The 17,084-nt window shown below is 41.8% G+C and overlaps 2 pseudogenes; both read right to left on the reverse strand.

Moving 5' to 3' along the window:
* Positions 1 to 7,450: 7,450 nt before the first annotated feature.
* LOC135052429 (5S ribosomal RNA) lies at positions 7,451 to 7,569 on the reverse strand (annotated as a pseudogene).
* A 5,201-nt stretch (positions 7,570 to 12,770) lies between these two features.
* Positions 12,771 to 12,889, reverse strand: LOC135051980 (5S ribosomal RNA; annotated as a pseudogene).
* Positions 12,890 to 17,084: the final 4,195 nt, after the last annotated feature.

The raw sequence follows: 17,084 nt of genomic DNA on the forward strand, positions 1-17,084 counted from the left end.
AGAAAGGTGGTGAAATTAAAAATATCTCCACTAGATGGATGCAAGAACTACGGATAATAGAAATTTGTTTAATTGGCAATTATCAAATGAGTTTGTTATATACTCATATAACTATATCATGCCTATATTTGTTGGCTGCTGTGAAACTTTCTCGGTATTCTATCTAATATGTGTCTCTATCATAGATTTTAGATATGTCTCACACCTTACACCTTACACTCAGGGACACGACTAATGGATGCTTCCCGTTCACAGCAAAAGTGAACACTGCTTAAGTTATCCTTAATTGTTATGGGCTAATTGCGTATTGCCTACTACTACAACATATGCCCAATCTGTACTTGCCCCCTTATTGCTGCACCTGGTCTTATATTAAACCTGATGAATGCATGCTATAAGGATGGAATGCATGGCATGATGTGTTTCAAAATTAATGTGTGGACATATGATAAGTCCCGTATTTTTCTAATACCATACAACTTTTTGTTATCACTGAATGTCAGGGCCCACATCAAATAAATGAAGTAGGAAGCATAGAGAGTTAGCTCAATCAGCATGTGTGGAGGCAATACACATATTCTTTTATTAATCCTATAATCAGTGTCCCAGAGATATAGACAATTTATGGTTTGTAAAGAATATCATTGATCATTCAATTATTCATATACTGGTATTTCCTTTACTCCTATAGTGGCTAGCTGATATAATTGATATAATCAATGTAAAGGAAAACACATGTGACTAAGGATTGCAAAGGTAAGAGTATTGTTGCCGACGTATACAATACACGAGAGATCGGGAGATTGAGACACGCTGTAGTGGCATTTATCACATCGGCGTTTGTCCGGTCATGGGTGATACCGTTTAGCCATGCAGTAGTCCTGCTCCCTGATGTATATGGAGTTTGATCAATAGTACACAAGAATTGGGAGATTAAGACACGCTGCAACGGCACCTATGAAATCGGCATTTGTCCGATCACGGGTAATCCCGTTTGGCCGTGCAGTAGTCCAGCTCCCTGTTATGTGAAAAAAAATTTTTTAGCAAATAGATTTAAGGTGGACACAATATATGGTAGATAAGGAGACTAAGACAAATTGCATCGGCACCTATGAAATCGGCATTTGTCCGATCACAGGTAATCCCGTTTGGCCGTGCAGTAGTCCAGCTCCCTGTTGTATATAGAATTTCACAAATGGATTTAAGGTGGACACAATACACACAAAATTGGGAGACTGAGACACACTGCAACGGCACCTATAAAATCGGCATTTGTCCGATCACGGGTAATCCCGTTTTAGCCGTGCAGTAGTCCAGCTCCCTATTATATCCGAGGTTTCAACAGCTAACGTAGTTATTGCAAAAACATCTCAGTGGAGAGAGATGCCGATGCGCGCATTTCGCATATAGCTTTGTCGAGGCAAGCTGGTTGTCTTAGGTAGCACCCCCAAGATTGAGGTATATTAATCCCTGAAATATACATTGGGGTTATTAGAAGTGATCTTTTTCACTTTAATATCTTTGAATACACAATTGGAGAGTGCAGATCCCCTTTGTAGTTTTTGCTGTGAGACCCACCATGTATCCTGAAGCTAGGCCTTCCCGTACACAATTGTATACACAGAAACCCGGATGTTTCTCGTGCGGCAACTGCACGACGTGCAGGTCATTGATGGTTGGATCGACTTTCAATCATCCCCACACTGGGACCACCATCAAGATCAGATTTCATCTACATTGCAGAATGGATCATGTCATCTACATACTGAAATGTCCATGTGGGTTCCTTTATGTTGTGTTGACTATGCGGAATTTTAGAGACCGGATGGCCAACCACCGATCTTCTATACATACCGCTTTAAACAGTGGAACCTCTGATAAACCTGTCGCACCACACTTTGTAGAGGCTAAGCACCAAGTAGCAAGTCTAAAGTGTATGTTGATTGATTGGGTTCCCCCTATGTCGACTGGAGGCGATCGAGTGGGGCAGCTTAAACGGAGGAATGTTATTGGATCATTGAATTGGACACAGTAGCCCCCAGGGGGCTCAATGAATATAATCCATTAAGTGTTTGTCTATAAGTCTCTGACCTGTTTATCAATGGTATATCTTCAACACATGTCCAATGCACCCCTCGATTGGTGTCAGTATATAATGTATAGATACCGATATGCTTGCTGTATAGGTTTGTTCACTATATAGCCAGCTTGTCTTTTTTGTTGTAACTGTTTTATGTATGTTTTTTTGTTTATGTTTTTGTATTGTTATTGCTGCTGCCTCCTCCTGGGTCCCCTATAACAATTTTTGACCCTTTTTCATATGTTGTTCAACAGTTGATTTTTTGAGGAACCATATACATATGTGATTGCAAGAGAATGCCGCACCACTTGTGGTACCACCAATTCCCAAATAATTAAAAAACACTCCCAGTTATTTGGGCATCAGCTGCCCCCTAAAAAAACGGCAATGGTAGGTTGCCGCAAAAGAGAATAGGGATACCGGATAGGGGTTCTAAGCGACCTAAGGTGTTTATGTGTGGCCGAGTGTAATAAATATATAAAAGATATGAATAGTAAGATATAAATTTATTTCACAACACTAAGAGTAGGTTAAAATACAATGCCAACGAGATATTTAAATGAATATAAAAAAATCTTTACATAAAATGCAGTTCTCTAAAAATGACTATTTTAGAAAAAAATAGATACATATAAAATTCTCAATAAAGTGCGGATTGCTTGTGCAAATAAGCTACATAAATGTAGGAAAAATAGTAATGAGAGTCTTAACTGATATAGCAGGAGCAATAGAAACACAGAGGCGATCTCCCAGCGATGCTATAATATGTTCCAAATCCGTGTGTATTCCTGTTCCTCAAACAGAGAACATAATATATGACATGTCCATTAGTAGATATCAAATATTTCCACAGATGACTTTCCAAGGTCACTATCATTCAGTGACTGACCTGTACTAAATGAGATGCATTCCCATAAAGGTTTCTTTCACACTTCATATACCAACAGCCTTCTAGCACACGGTCTATTAGTACCAGGCTTACCTTTATGGCATGCCCTATATACACTGAGAGGTATCTTTTTCCAGTCCTGGTTGACGTCTGGACTTCCGTCACCTCCACAGAAATGGCTCCAAATGACAGCAAGTGGTGAAAAAAGTATTTTTATTCCAAAAAAGAATTCTCCCACAACAGGGCCATATTCTTCCATGGTGGTTGGCAACACTTTGTGGGTAATCTGTTTTTCTCCCCCTTTTTTGAATCTCCCATATTTGGGAACATTTTGCCTAGTCCATCCCCTGGTATCATTGGAAGTGGCCCTGCTATTCCTAATATTGGGTGCCTCTTGTATTTTATTATTTGTTGTTTTTAATTCTTTTAATCCTGCATTGCATTGTTGTGGGAGAATTCTTTTTTGGAATAAAAATACTTTTTTCACCACTTGCTGTCATTTGGAGCCATTTCTGTGGAGGTGACGGAAGGCCATAAAGGTAAGCCTGGTACTAATAGACCGTGTGCTAGAAGGCTGTTGGTATATGAAGTGTGAAAGAAACCTTTATGGGAATGCATCTCATTTAGTACAGGTCAGTCACTGAATGATAGTGACCTTGGAAAGTCATCTGTGGAAATATTTGATATCTACTAATGGACATGTCATATATTATGTTCTCTGTTTGAGGAACAGGAATACACACGGATTTGGAACATATTATAGCATCGCTGGGAGATCGCCTCTGTGTTTCTATTGTGTCTGTAAGAGGAGTGGTGCTCCTTTTTGGTGATCTGCCGAGTTGAAGCTAGGGCGCAAGTTACTTTTTACACATTTTTTAATTCTGATATAGCAGGAGGTCTCTGGGTGAAGGACCAACGCGTTTCGTCTCTAAGACTTCTTCATGGGGTAAGTGACAAGGTACTACAGAGCTCCTATATATACCCCCCTAATTGGGAGTTAAGTGATGACGTCATATCCTGTCTATATTCATGCATATTCATTAGAAAGGTCACTCCTTGCTGGAGCACATGTTTAATACTTATTGATGGCCGCCATTACTGTGTACAGCATAAGATAAGCAGTGTAGATTACTTAATAACAAGGTTTGGGCATTAAAAGAGATGATTCCGGAGACGTGCGGTACTTCCGCCACACTTCCGGCGTTTGAAAAGTTCATGTGCGCATGCGCGCCGTCTTCTCACATTTCCCCGCTTCCGGTTGTGCGTGCGTGGCGCCTTGGTGACGTCTTTGTTGGTTCTGTCTCTGTGTATTTCCGGCGTTTGAGTAGTTCATGTGCGCATGCGCGCCGTCTTCTCACAGTTCCCCGCTTCCGGTTGCGCGTGTGTGGCGCCTTGGTGACGTCTTTGTTGGTTCTGTCTCTGTGTATTTCCGCCTCCATCTTACTGGTTGCTCGCGTCACATGGTCTCTCAGTCCCGGAACTGACATGTGGATCCGTAGTTCTTGCATCCATCTAGTGGAGATATTTTTAATTTCACCACCTTTCTATCTTAGAGCACTTTAAGTTTTTCTTCATACTTAATTTTAACCATATATTTCGCTATGCTGACCGATTTACGGTCTCTTAATGTGATAATAAAAGTTATATTTTAATTGACCTTATGTGCACCTTACCTGTACAACCCCATTCTCTTTTGTCTGTAATATACGTTGTTAATTGGTTGTCTTAGGTAGCACCCCCAAGATTGAGGTATATTAATCCCTGAAATATACATTGGGGTTATTAGAAGTGATCTTTTTCACTTTAATATCTTTGAATACACAATTGGAGAGTGCAGATCCCCTTTGTAGTTTTTGCTGTGAGACCCACCATGTATCCTGAAGCTAGGCCTTCCCGTACACAATTGTATACACAGAAACCCGGATGTTTCTCGTGCGGCAACTGCACGACGTGCAGGTCATTGATGGTTGGATCGACTTTCAATCATCCCCACACTGGGACCACCATCAAGATCAGATTTCATCTACATTGCAGAATGGATCATGTCATCTACATACTGAAATGTCCATGTGGGTTCCTTTATGTTGGGTTGACTATGCGGAATTTTAGAGACCGGATGGCCAACCACCGATCTTCTATACATACCGCTTTAAACAGTGGAACCTCTGATAAACCTGTCGCACCACACTTTCTAGAGGCTAAGCACCAAGTAGCAAGTCTAAAGTGTATGTTGATTGATTGGGTTCCCCCTATGTCGACTGGAGGCGATCGAGTGGGGCAGCTTAAACGGAGGAATGTTATTGGATCATTGAATTGGACACAGTAGCCCCCAGGGGGCTCAATGAATATAATCCATTAAGTGTTTGTCTATAAGTCTCTGACCTGTTTATCAATGGTATATCTTCAACACATGTCCAATGCACCCCTCGATTGGTGTCAGTATATAATGTATAGATACCGATATGCTTGCTGTATAGGTTTGTTCACTATATAGCCAGCTTGTCTTTTTTGTTGTAACTGTTTTATGTATGTTTTTTTGTTTATGTTTTTGTATTGTTATTGCTGCAGCCTCCTCCTGGGTCCCCTATAACAATTTTTGACCCTTTTTCATATGTTGTTCAACAGTTGATTTTTTGAGGAACCATATACATATGTGATTGCAAGAGAATGCCGCACCACTTGTGGTACCACCAATTCCCAAATAATTAAAAAACACTCCCAGTTATTTGGGCATCAGCTGCCCCCTAAAAAAACGGCAATGGTAGGTTGCCGCAAAAGAGAATAGGGATACCGGATAGGGGTTCTAAGCGACCTAAGGTGTTTATGTGTGGCCGAGTGCAATAAATATATAAAAGATATGAATAGTAAGATATAAATTTATTTCACAACACTAAGAGTAGGTTAAAATACAATGCCAAAGAGATATTTAAATGAATATAAAAAAATCTTTACATAAAATGCAGTTCTCTAAAAATGACTATTTTAGAAAAAAATAGATACATATAAAATTCTCAATAAAGTGCGGATTGCTTGTGCAAATAAGCTACATAAATGTAGGAAAAATAGTAATGAGAGTCTTAACTGATATAGCAGGAGGTCTCTGGGTGAAGGACCAACGCGTTTCGTCTCTAAGACTTCTTCATGGGGTAAGTGACAAGGTACTACAGAGCTCCTATATATACCCCCCTAATTGGGAGTTAAGTGATGACGTCATATCCTGTCTATATTCATGCATATTCATTAGAAAGGTCACTCCTTGCTGGAGCACATGTTTAATACTTATTGATGGCCGCCATTACTGTGTACAGCATAAGATAAGCAGTGTAGATTACTTAATAACAAGGTTTGGGCATTAAAAGAGATGATTCCGGAGACGTGCGGTACTTCCGCCACACTTCCGGCGTTTGAAAAGTTCATGTGCGCATGCGCGCCGTCTTCTCACATTTCCCCGCTTCCGGTTGTGCGTGCGTGGCGCCTTGGTGACGTCTTTGTTGGTTCTGTCTCTGTGTATTTCCGGCGTTTGAGTAGTTCATGTGCGCATGCGCGCCGTCTTCTCACAGTTCCCCGCTTCCGGTTGCGCGTGTGTGGCGCCTTGGTGACATCTTTGTTGGTTCTGTCTCTGTGTATTTCCGCCTCCATCTTACTGGTTGCTCGCATCACATGGTCTCTCAGTCCCGGAACTGACATGTTGTGGAACGCACGGGTGAGCCGCATCACGTGACCCGAAGTCCCAGCTTTGCTTTGTAGTCATGGAAACGTTCTCCCCGTTCTCTCATGGTGTTTTTTTATATATATATTGCCCGAACGTGGTCACCAAAAAAATAAATAAATATATGTTTAGAAGGTTTTTATGTTACAGCGTTTTACACTTGAGAAACGAGGATCATGTATTCATGGAAAACATATACTTGTGTTTATGATCGATATTACACACACCTATGCATATTTAATTATGTTATATACCAAAACTTATGATAGAGTATATATCGTTTATAGGGATAGAGAAATGGAGGATAAATATAGAAAATATATATATAAAGATATATACATATATAAAAAAAATCCTTATATATAAAATTTATAAATATATATATATATATATATATATATTACCATACATACATAAAAGGGGGGGGGGATATGGAATATACCCATTTTCCTCATGATTGTGAACAAGTGATTTCTATATATATTATTACATGATAGTGGTTGTACCATGCTGTGTCTAACATTTATTCCCTTAGTTAAAGGTGCCGTGAACTATAAGACAGTGATCTGATTAATAAAGTTTTGTGGCCTTAATTTTAATACAGTGGTCTAATTAGTAAGGTGCTATTACCTAGATACTGCATGCATATATCTATTTACAGTGATCATATATATTATTCATATGCGTTTATACGGCTTATGGCCTACGTTTATGTGATCATGTGATCTATGGATATCTAACATGATTGGACATTAATAAGTTGCCTTTACTTTCAGTACAGTACCCAATATTCCCAATGGGTTGCCCCTTTTGGTACTAGTCAGGCCCAACACTGCTTCGCTACCAAGTTCGATTGAGATTGGGCTTTTCCAGTGTGGTTTGACTGTATTTATTTTGCGCGCAACAAAAAATGCCAACATGATATATTATATAAATTTTATTATGTAAAAATTTTTTAGTGCAGTGCTACATATACTTTTAACATACATGTGAAATGATGGGGAGTGCAGAGGAAAATTCTGGATATTTTCTAATAATTTTTAACGACACATTTACAGAAATGGAGCGATCTCATAATTCTCATTCAGGCCGAGTGGATGCATGGTTTTTAGCTGAAAGATCCAAAACATCTCTCATTGCGATAGCTTGATTGCCAAGTCCCCTCCTCTCTCTCCAAGTTTGACCAGTTCTATTGCTTTAAAAGTTAGTTCTTTCGGATTCGAATTGTGTTTCTCAGTGAAGTGTCTTGAAATGGTATGACTGTCGACTTTATTCTTGATGTTGTGGACGTGTTCTTGTATCCTAAGTTTGAGTTGTCTCTTCGTCTTTCCCACGTACTTTTTTCCACACGTGCATTCCAATAAATAGATCACCGATGAGTTATTGCAATTAATGAAGTCCTTAATTTTGTATTCCTTCTGGTTCCCCATGTCACTGAAACTTCTGCGATTGGGATGAAGGAACTTGCAGACATTGCAACGACCGCACTTGTAAGATCCAACGCATTTGGGCATCATCGTGGTACCCTCTGTTCTGGTTTTCAACATGCTTGGTGCTAGCAGATCCTTCAAGTTCTTTGATTTTTTATATATAATCTCTGGGCATGGCGGGAGTATCTCTCTTAGTACCGGGTCCATTAAAATTATCCCCCAATGTGTTTTAAATGATTTCCTTATCAGGTCCTCGTGATGGTTGTATGTGGTTACAAATGCTGTGGATTCTTTCTTTGTGTCCTTTGCCTTGTAAACAAGTAAATCTTCTCTCTTGAGGCCCTTTGTTCTAGTGAGAGCTTTTTCTAGGATGTCGGATGGATACTCTTTCTGCTTAAATCATTCCTTATATGTCTCCAACTGTTCTTCACATTCTTTCAAGTCACTGCAGTTTCTTCTTAGTCTGTGAAACTGTGAATACGGAATGTTGCTTTTCCATTTTCTGAGATGATTACTTTTAAAGTGGAGGTAGCTGTTCCGATCTACTTCTTTGATATAGTTCTTGGTTTTGACCGCGCCTTCTGATCCTGTTAGGACTAAGTCCAAGAATTCAATGGATTCTTCATTGGTATTGGAGGTAAAGGAAAGGTTCATGTTGTTATTACTTATATAAGAAAAAAATTGATTAAAAGTATCCAGTGTTCCATCCCATATAATTAAAATGTCGTCGATGTATCTTCTATAAAAAAATATATTCTCTTTAAAACAATGTGGACCATAGATAAAAGAGTTCTCCCACTGTCCCATGAAGAGGTTCGCGAAACTTGGAGCGAAGATGGTACCCATAGCTGTCCCACAGCATTGTAGATAAAAGCGATCTAAAAATGTAAAATAATTATGGCTTAAAATAAATTTCATGATGTCGCATATGAAATCTTTGTGTTGGGTCGTTAGAGATGAATCGTTGTTCAGGAAATGTCTGCATGCTGTAATACCTTTCATGTGTTCGATGCATGTGTACAATGATTGCACGTCGATTGTAACCCAAAGGTAACTGTCTGTCCATTTTTGATCCTTCATGAGGTTGAGTACCGTGGTAGTGTCTTTGAGGTAAGATGGTAAGTCCTTCACATACTTATTCAAGAAGATATCTACGTACTCTGATAAATTGGACGTCAATGAGTCAATACCTGCCACTATTGGGCGTCCTGGTGGATTGGAGATAGACTTATGAATTTTCGGAAGAAAATAAAATATGGGGGTAACGGGGGTCATTTTTCATTAAATACTGGTATTCGTCTTTGGTGATCAATTCCATACGGAGCCCTTTGATGAGTAATGTTCTTAGCTCCTCTATATATCCGTCCTTCGGATCGTTTGGTAGTAGGGTATACGATTTCTCGTCTCCCAACAGTCTTTCTGCTTCCATAATATACCGATCCCGATCCATGATCACCAGACCCCCCCCCCCCCTCGTCAGACGGTTTTAAAACTATATCTGTATTTTTCTGCATTCTCTTCAAAGCTTCACTTTCTTGATTACTCAGATTCTTTTCTCGCACTGGTTCAATATCACTGTCGCATAGGTCTTTCTTTACTAGTTCATAGAAGACACTGATGTTACTCCCTTTTGACTCCAACGGGTAGTATTTTGATGTCGGCTTGAGTCCAGACTTCGAGCGACTCTCGTAGTTGGATATAATGGCGTTTTTTTTCCTAGCAAAATGTCTTTTAAGAGTGAGTTTCCTCACAAATTTATTGAGATCGATGAATGTTCCAAATTTATTAAGCCCTTCTGTGGGGGCAAATGACAGACCTTTTCCTAAGAGAGATATTTCTGGTTTCGTAAGGGTGTGTTTTGACAAATTAAAGATTCCTTTTGAGATTGGATCTAGTGTTGTAGTGTTCTTCTTTTCTGTTCTCTGCCTCCCGCCGCCCCGTTTTCCTCTTCTTCGTGGTGCAGCCTTTTGAGTGGTGTTGCATGTCTTATGTCTTCCTTGAGGTGATATTTTGTCAGTTCTTTTGGACGGGCACCTATCCCTGACGATAAAAAATGTTGGTCGGTGTCTGAGCCCAACCTTTGTAATGCCGTGAACCTGTTACTTGATCTTGTTTGTGATTTTGGTGTATAATTCGTGGTCCTTTGCGTTCTTCCTTTGTTGGGTATTTGTGTCCAATGAGGATTCTCATTCCTCCATGTGTTAGTCATCTGTGTTCTGAATCTGCTCCAGTTCTTTACCTTGCCCTGGTCATAATCCTTCTTGTCACGTTCAAACTTTCCTTTTTTCCCTTTGATGACCTCGTTTTCTATATGTTCTATTTTCTTATTCAGTACTTTCTCATTAATAGCAAAGTCTTCTTTGTCCTTAAATGGGTCCATATCGGATTCCTTAATTTTAATGTCCTTTTCCAACTCTGCTAAGACTCTCTTTTTCTCCACAATAAGTAGCTTCATCAAATCAATAGAGCATGTATGTAGTATCATGTCCCATTTTGTTATGAATTCTGAATCCATATTCCCTATTGTTGGCTGCTTCAGTAGCCTCAGACCCCTGGGGACTCTATTAACAGAAATGTAGTGTTCTAGTCCTTTAATGTCTCACCAGGTTTTAAGCTCTTTAGTGAGCAGTCTCTCCATCCCCCAGAATAGTTCATCTAGATCACACTTATTGTGTTCAACTGGGGTAGTCTTATTTTTGTTAAAAAACTTTTTTACATATATCATTTCTTCTAGTGTTGCGATCATTGCTCCTAAGCATATTTGCTACGGGATTGTGTTCCCACCAGGCCGCTATGCAAAGTAAACCAAAAGTCTATGTGATTGCAAGAGAATGCCGCGCCACTTGTGGTACCACCAATTCCCAAATAATTAAAAAACACTCCCAGTTATTTGGGCGTCAGCTGCCCCCTAAAAAAACGGCAATGGTAGGTTGCCACAAAAGAGAATAGGGATAACGGATAGGGGTTCTAAGCGACCTGAGGTGTTTATGTGTGGCCGTGTGTAATAAATATATAAAAGATAAGAATAGTAAGATATAAATTTATTTCACAACACTAAGAGTAGGTTAAAATACAATGCCAAATAGATATTTTAATGAATATAAAAAATTCTTTACATAAAATGCAGTTCTCTAAAAATGACTATTTTAGAAAAAAATGGATACATATAAAATTCTCAATAAAGTGCGGATTGCTTGGCAAACAAGCTACATAAATATAGGAAAAATAGTAATGAGAGTCTTAACTGATATAGCAGGAGGTCTCTGGGTGAAGGCCCAACACGTTTTGTCTCTAAGACTTCTTCATGGGGTAAGTGACAAGGTACTACAGAGCTCCTATATATACCCCCCTAATTGGGAGTTAAGTGATGACGTCATATCCTGTCTATATTCATGCATATTCATTAGAAAGGTCACTCCTTGCTGGAGCACATGTTTAATACTTATTGATGGCCGCCATTACTGTGTACAGCATAAGATAAGCAGTGTAGATTACTTAATAACAAGGTTTGGCATTAAAACAGATGATTCCGGAGACGTGCGGTACTTCCGCCACACTTCCGGCGTTTGAAAAGTTCATGTGCGCATGCGCGCCGTCTTCTCACAGTTCCCCGCTTCCGGTTGTGCGTGCGTGGCGCCTTGGTGACGTCTTTGTTGGTTCTGTCTCTGTGTATTTCCGGCGTTTGAGTAGTTCATGTGCGCATGCGCGCCGTCTTCTCACAGTTCCCCGCTTCCGGTTGCGCGTGTGTGGCGCCTTGGTGACGTCTTTGTTGGTTCTGTCTCTGTGTATTTCCGCCTCCATCTTACTGGTTGCTCGCGTCACATGGTCTCTCAGTCCCGGAACTGACATGTTGTGGAACGCACGGGTGAGCCGCATCACGTGACCCGAAGTCCCAGCTTTGCTTTGTAGTCATGGAAACGTTCTCCCCGATCTCTCATGGTGTTTTTTTATATATATATTGCCCGAACGTGGTCACCAAAAAAAAATATATATATATGTTTAGAAGGTTTTTATGTTACAGCGTTTTACACTTGAGAAACGAGGATCATGTATTCATGGAAAACATATACTTGTGTTTATGATCGATATTACACACACCTATGCATATTTAATTATGTTATATACCAAAACTTATGATAGAGTATATATCGTTTATAGGGATAGAGAAATGGAGGATAAATATAGAAAATATATATATAAAGATATATACATATATAAAAAAAATCCTTATATATAAAATTTATAAAAAAAAAAAATATATATATATATATATATATATATATATATATACATACATACATACATAAAAGGGGGGGGGATATGGAATATACCCATTTTCCTCATGATTGTGAACAAGTGATTTCTATATATATTATTACATGATAGTGGTTGTACCATGCTGTGTCTAACATTTATTCCCTTAGTTAAAGGTGCCCGTGAACTATAAGACAGTGATCTGATTAATAAAGTTTTGTGGCCTTAATTTTAATACAGTGGTCTAATTAGTAAGGTGCTATTACCTAGATACTGCATGCATATATCTGTTTACAGTGATCATATATATTATTCATATGCGTTTATACGGCTTATGGCCTACGTTTATGTGATCATGTGATCTATGGATATCTAACATGATTGGACATTAATAAGTTGCCTTTACTTTCAGTACAGTACCCAATATTCCCAATGGGTCGCCCCTTTTGGTACTAGTCAGGCCCAACACTGCTTCGCTTCCAAGTTCGATTGAGATTGGGCTTTTCCAGTGTGGTTTGACTGTATTTATTTTGCGCGCAACAAAAAATGCCAACATGATATATTATATAAATTTTATTATGTAAAAAATGTTTAGTGCAGTGCTACATATACTATTAACATACATGTGAAATGATGGGGAGTGCAGAGGAAAATTCTGGATATTTTCTAATAATTTTTAACGACACATTTACAGAAATGGAGCGATCTCATAATTCTCATTCAGGCCGAGTGGATGCATGGTTTTTAGCTGAAAGATCCAAAACATCTCTCGTTGCGATAGCTTGATTGCCAAGTCCCCTCCTCTCTCTCCAAGTTTGACCAGTTCTATTGCTTTAAAAGTTAGTTCTTTCGGGGGGCGTGGCCTGGCTAGCATAGAGGAAGGTCGGGTCTCTGCTGAGCTCTGGCTGGCACTGTATTAAAACCCACTTTTTGACCAGATTTGGAGGCCCACCGACAAGGGACTAGTCCCCTAAGCCCCACCACTACACCCAGCACCTGGAGGAAGAAGCTGCGGAATCGGGGGGGCCCTGCGTTGCCCCCTGCGGATTGCGGCCTACCTCCGCCCCAGAAGCCGGGGCCTCGATTTTGGAGCTGTGCCGGCGTTTCCTGGGACCCGGTTCGGCGACCCTGCAGACTCTCCCACCCACCTGAAAGGCTCTCCCTGGCACTGGGGGACTCACCCACCGGGCGCTGATCCTCGCAGGAGACCAGGGACCGGACGATCGGCTGGAGGTAAGGGCCGAGAAGTGTCTGGCTGGCAGCCGGCGGCCATCTTGCGGTTGGCGCCGCTCGGCCTCTAGACTTTACCTGGCCGATTCCCGACCTCTCCAGGCGCCTGCCCTTCCTCCCCCGTCTCACACAACACTGCTAGCAAGATCTAGCAAGATCTCTTCCCCCGCTGGCGGGGATCGACGACCGGGAGTCCTCCGGTGGGCCTAACTCTCACTGATAAGCGGCGGCCATCTTGGGACTGGCAAAGCACACATCTCACTCCCTGACTGGTGCTGGCTGTAACTAAGGCTCCATCTTGTGGCGAATACTGGTATAGTCAACTCAGCCACTATACTTTATCTCTATAACCCTGCCTGTTATCTTATCTCCTGAAGCCAGCACCTACTCCAGAGAAAGGCAGACGGAATAGCTCTAGCGGCTGCGTGCGGCGATTATTATACCCCGCACCCAACACTCAGACCACCCCAAACACCACGAGATCGGAGACCAGAAGCACTCCCACTACTCTTGCCGCACCACCCTCGGGACAAAACCAGATCCCTTACCCCTCTGGATTAACAGGCCTGATTGTCATCCCGCCCAGCTCAGATCTGTTCCTGCAATCACACCCTCCGGCTTTATGACCTCAGTGACCTCCACAATGTGAGCGCTCTCTAACCTGTCTGTCGCCACTCATGCTTGTCTAAATAACACGAAATATCCATCAATGTGACTGAGCACCCCTGTTTCACTATTACCAGCCGATTGGACCCTCCCCTGAAGCACGTCTCTCCGAGTACTCTAAGTGCGCTGCTACTGACGAGAAATGGCTCCTACAAAAAAAAAGGAGACAATTCCCCCGAAAGTCGCCTACCCCTCGCGAAAATCTCTCCAAATCTCCCCGCTACAAAATGCTCCTTCCCCCTCCGCCACACTGGACCCCTTGGGATCTAGTGTCCTGTCCACAGCTCTCTCAGTTTCGGGAGTAGACTGCGAGTCGGATGCCCCCCTAACTGTGAGATCCCTCTGCCAGATACTTTCCGCCTTCAAGTCTGAACTCTCTAAAGATCTGACCTCTGCCATCCGTGAGGTCAAAACTGAGCTGATATCTCTGGGAGATAGGACGGATCATTTGGAACGCAAGATGGAGGAATTGGTTACCTCCCACAACGACCTACTCTCATCTCACGATCGCCAACAACAAGATCTAGACCAATTCAAATCTAAATTGGCAGATATGGAGGACAGATCAAGGCGGAACAACATCAAAATTCGAGGCATCCCAGACTCAGTCACCAACTCTGAACTGGAAGCCTACGCCACTGTCCTATTCAAGAAACTCCTCCCAAAGGCGGATCCTTCGGAACTCCTGATTGACCGCATTCACCGCCTCCCCAGACCCCGAACTGTCTCATCCGACCTCCCTAAAGACACCCTCCTTCGAGTCCATTTCTTCCCAGTTAAGGAACGCATTATGAGGGCCGCTAGAGAATCCAAAAATTCAGACACTCTGGGGGGACTTCAGTTGTTCCAAGATTTCTCTGCCGCTACCATAGCAAAGAGATGTGCTTTCACCCCTATCACCCTTGCTTTGAGATCCCACGACATCCACTACCGCTGGGGATTCCCAGTTAAACTGATAGTCTCGTATGAAGACTCGACCTACATAATTTCCTCCCTAGATGCAGGTGTGAAATTATTGATGGACTGGGACATTTCCATCTCGAAGCCGTCTTCATCGTCTCGTGCTGCTAACGTCAGCCATGATTGGACGAACACCTGAATCACTGGACTGCCGAGCTGGGTCTTTTCGGAATCCATGCACCAAAACCTCCGAGTCACGGAGGCTGTAGACCTCCTCCCCCCCTAGTGTGGGGAGTTGAAAATATCCTCATTATGCTCTTTTCTACAAATGCAATGTTGTGCCTTATTATAAGTTTGTTTTCCAGGTCTATAAGTTACGGGGTTACTCCCTCACATGTTGTTCAACTGTTGTTATATCTTAAGGGGCGACACTTTGCCCAGTTATTTACTGACACATACTAATTACCTGCCTATGCCCTAGGGTGCATATGTTTCCTAATTAGAGAAGCCTTCAATAGATGCCTATGCCCTAAGGTTACTTTCTCAGAAGTTGTTTTGGAGTGGCGGCGCAGGTTAATCCAGCCCGCCTTCACCTTTTTCTGCACTACTGCATTCCCCAGAATTTTTTTTCCCTTCCCCTGCAGTAGTCATGCAGGTCCAATATACCGGACCTTTTCTTTTCGTTGTTTACCTCTTCCTCTCCTGTTTTAAACCCGACCCATCCACTTCCCGCATGCTCCCCTCCTCCTCAAGCTCCAGACTTGAATCATATCCCTGGCTACCAGTGCCTATTAGCACTCGGAGCAGATACGCTCCAATAGATCTCCATAGACCCCTCTTTCTCATGTCTAATATAGACTTTCAATGTTGAACCTTATATCTCTCAATGTCAAGGGACTGAACTCTCCCAACAAACGTAGGCTGGCCCTCTCCTTCTTCCACCAGCAAAAAGCTGATGTCGTAGCTTTACAAGAAACCCACTTCTCTTCTGTTAATCCCCCCCTCTTTAAAGACAGCCATTTCCCAGTGGGGTACTATGCTAATGGCCCATCCAAAAGAAACGGAGTAGCCATCCTTTTTAACAAAAATGTCTCCTTTTCCCTACACTCTCAACTTTCAGACAAAAATGGCCGATATATTATCATAACTGGCCTCCTCAATGACAAACCGGTTACCCTGGTATCCCTATACGCTCCTAACTCTAACCAGGTCCCCTTTTTGCGAAAATTATTCCTCAATATACGGAATGCTCTAAGGGGATCTTTGGTAGTTTTGGGGGACTTTAACCTTGTTCTAGACCCTAAATTGGACAAGTCCCGCCAATTCCCCCAGCCTGTTCCAACCACTATCTCTGGCCCCTCCCTAGCCTTCCGCAACCTGCTTGCAGAATTCGATTTATACGATGTCTGGAGGACACAATTCCCCTCAGGTCGAGAATACACATTTCACTCCCTTGTCCATAACTCCTACTCCAGAATAGACCTGATTCTATGTGATAAATGGTCTCTCCAGAGAACTAATAACGTAGATATCTTACCAATCACATGGTCGGACCACGCCCCAGTTCTCTGGAAATGGAACCTTCAGGGCAACTACAACCCTCCCCGACAATGGCGCCTTTATCCCTACCTACTAAATAACCCTTTGTCTAAAAAAATAATCTCTGACTCTATTGACTCCTATTTAACCACTAATTCTCCCCAAGATACCTCTCCTATCAATCACTGGTGTGCTTTTAAAGCCGTCACCCGTGGAGCCGCCATTCAGGCCGGAGCCACTCTCAAAAAACAAGCCCTTCAAAAGCAGAAGACTCTGGAGGCTGACCTGTTAGACCTTGAGACTAAGAATAGGGCCCATCCCTCCAAAACACTTAAAACTGAGATCTCTAATGTCCGAGGACAACTACAAAAGCTACTCCTCGCACGC

Source organism: Pseudophryne corroboree, chromosome 2 (genome assembly GCF_028390025.1).
Source record: "Pseudophryne corroboree isolate aPseCor3 chromosome 2, aPseCor3.hap2, whole genome shotgun sequence".
Lineage (NCBI taxonomy): Eukaryota > Metazoa > Chordata > Amphibia > Anura > Myobatrachidae > Pseudophryne > Pseudophryne corroboree.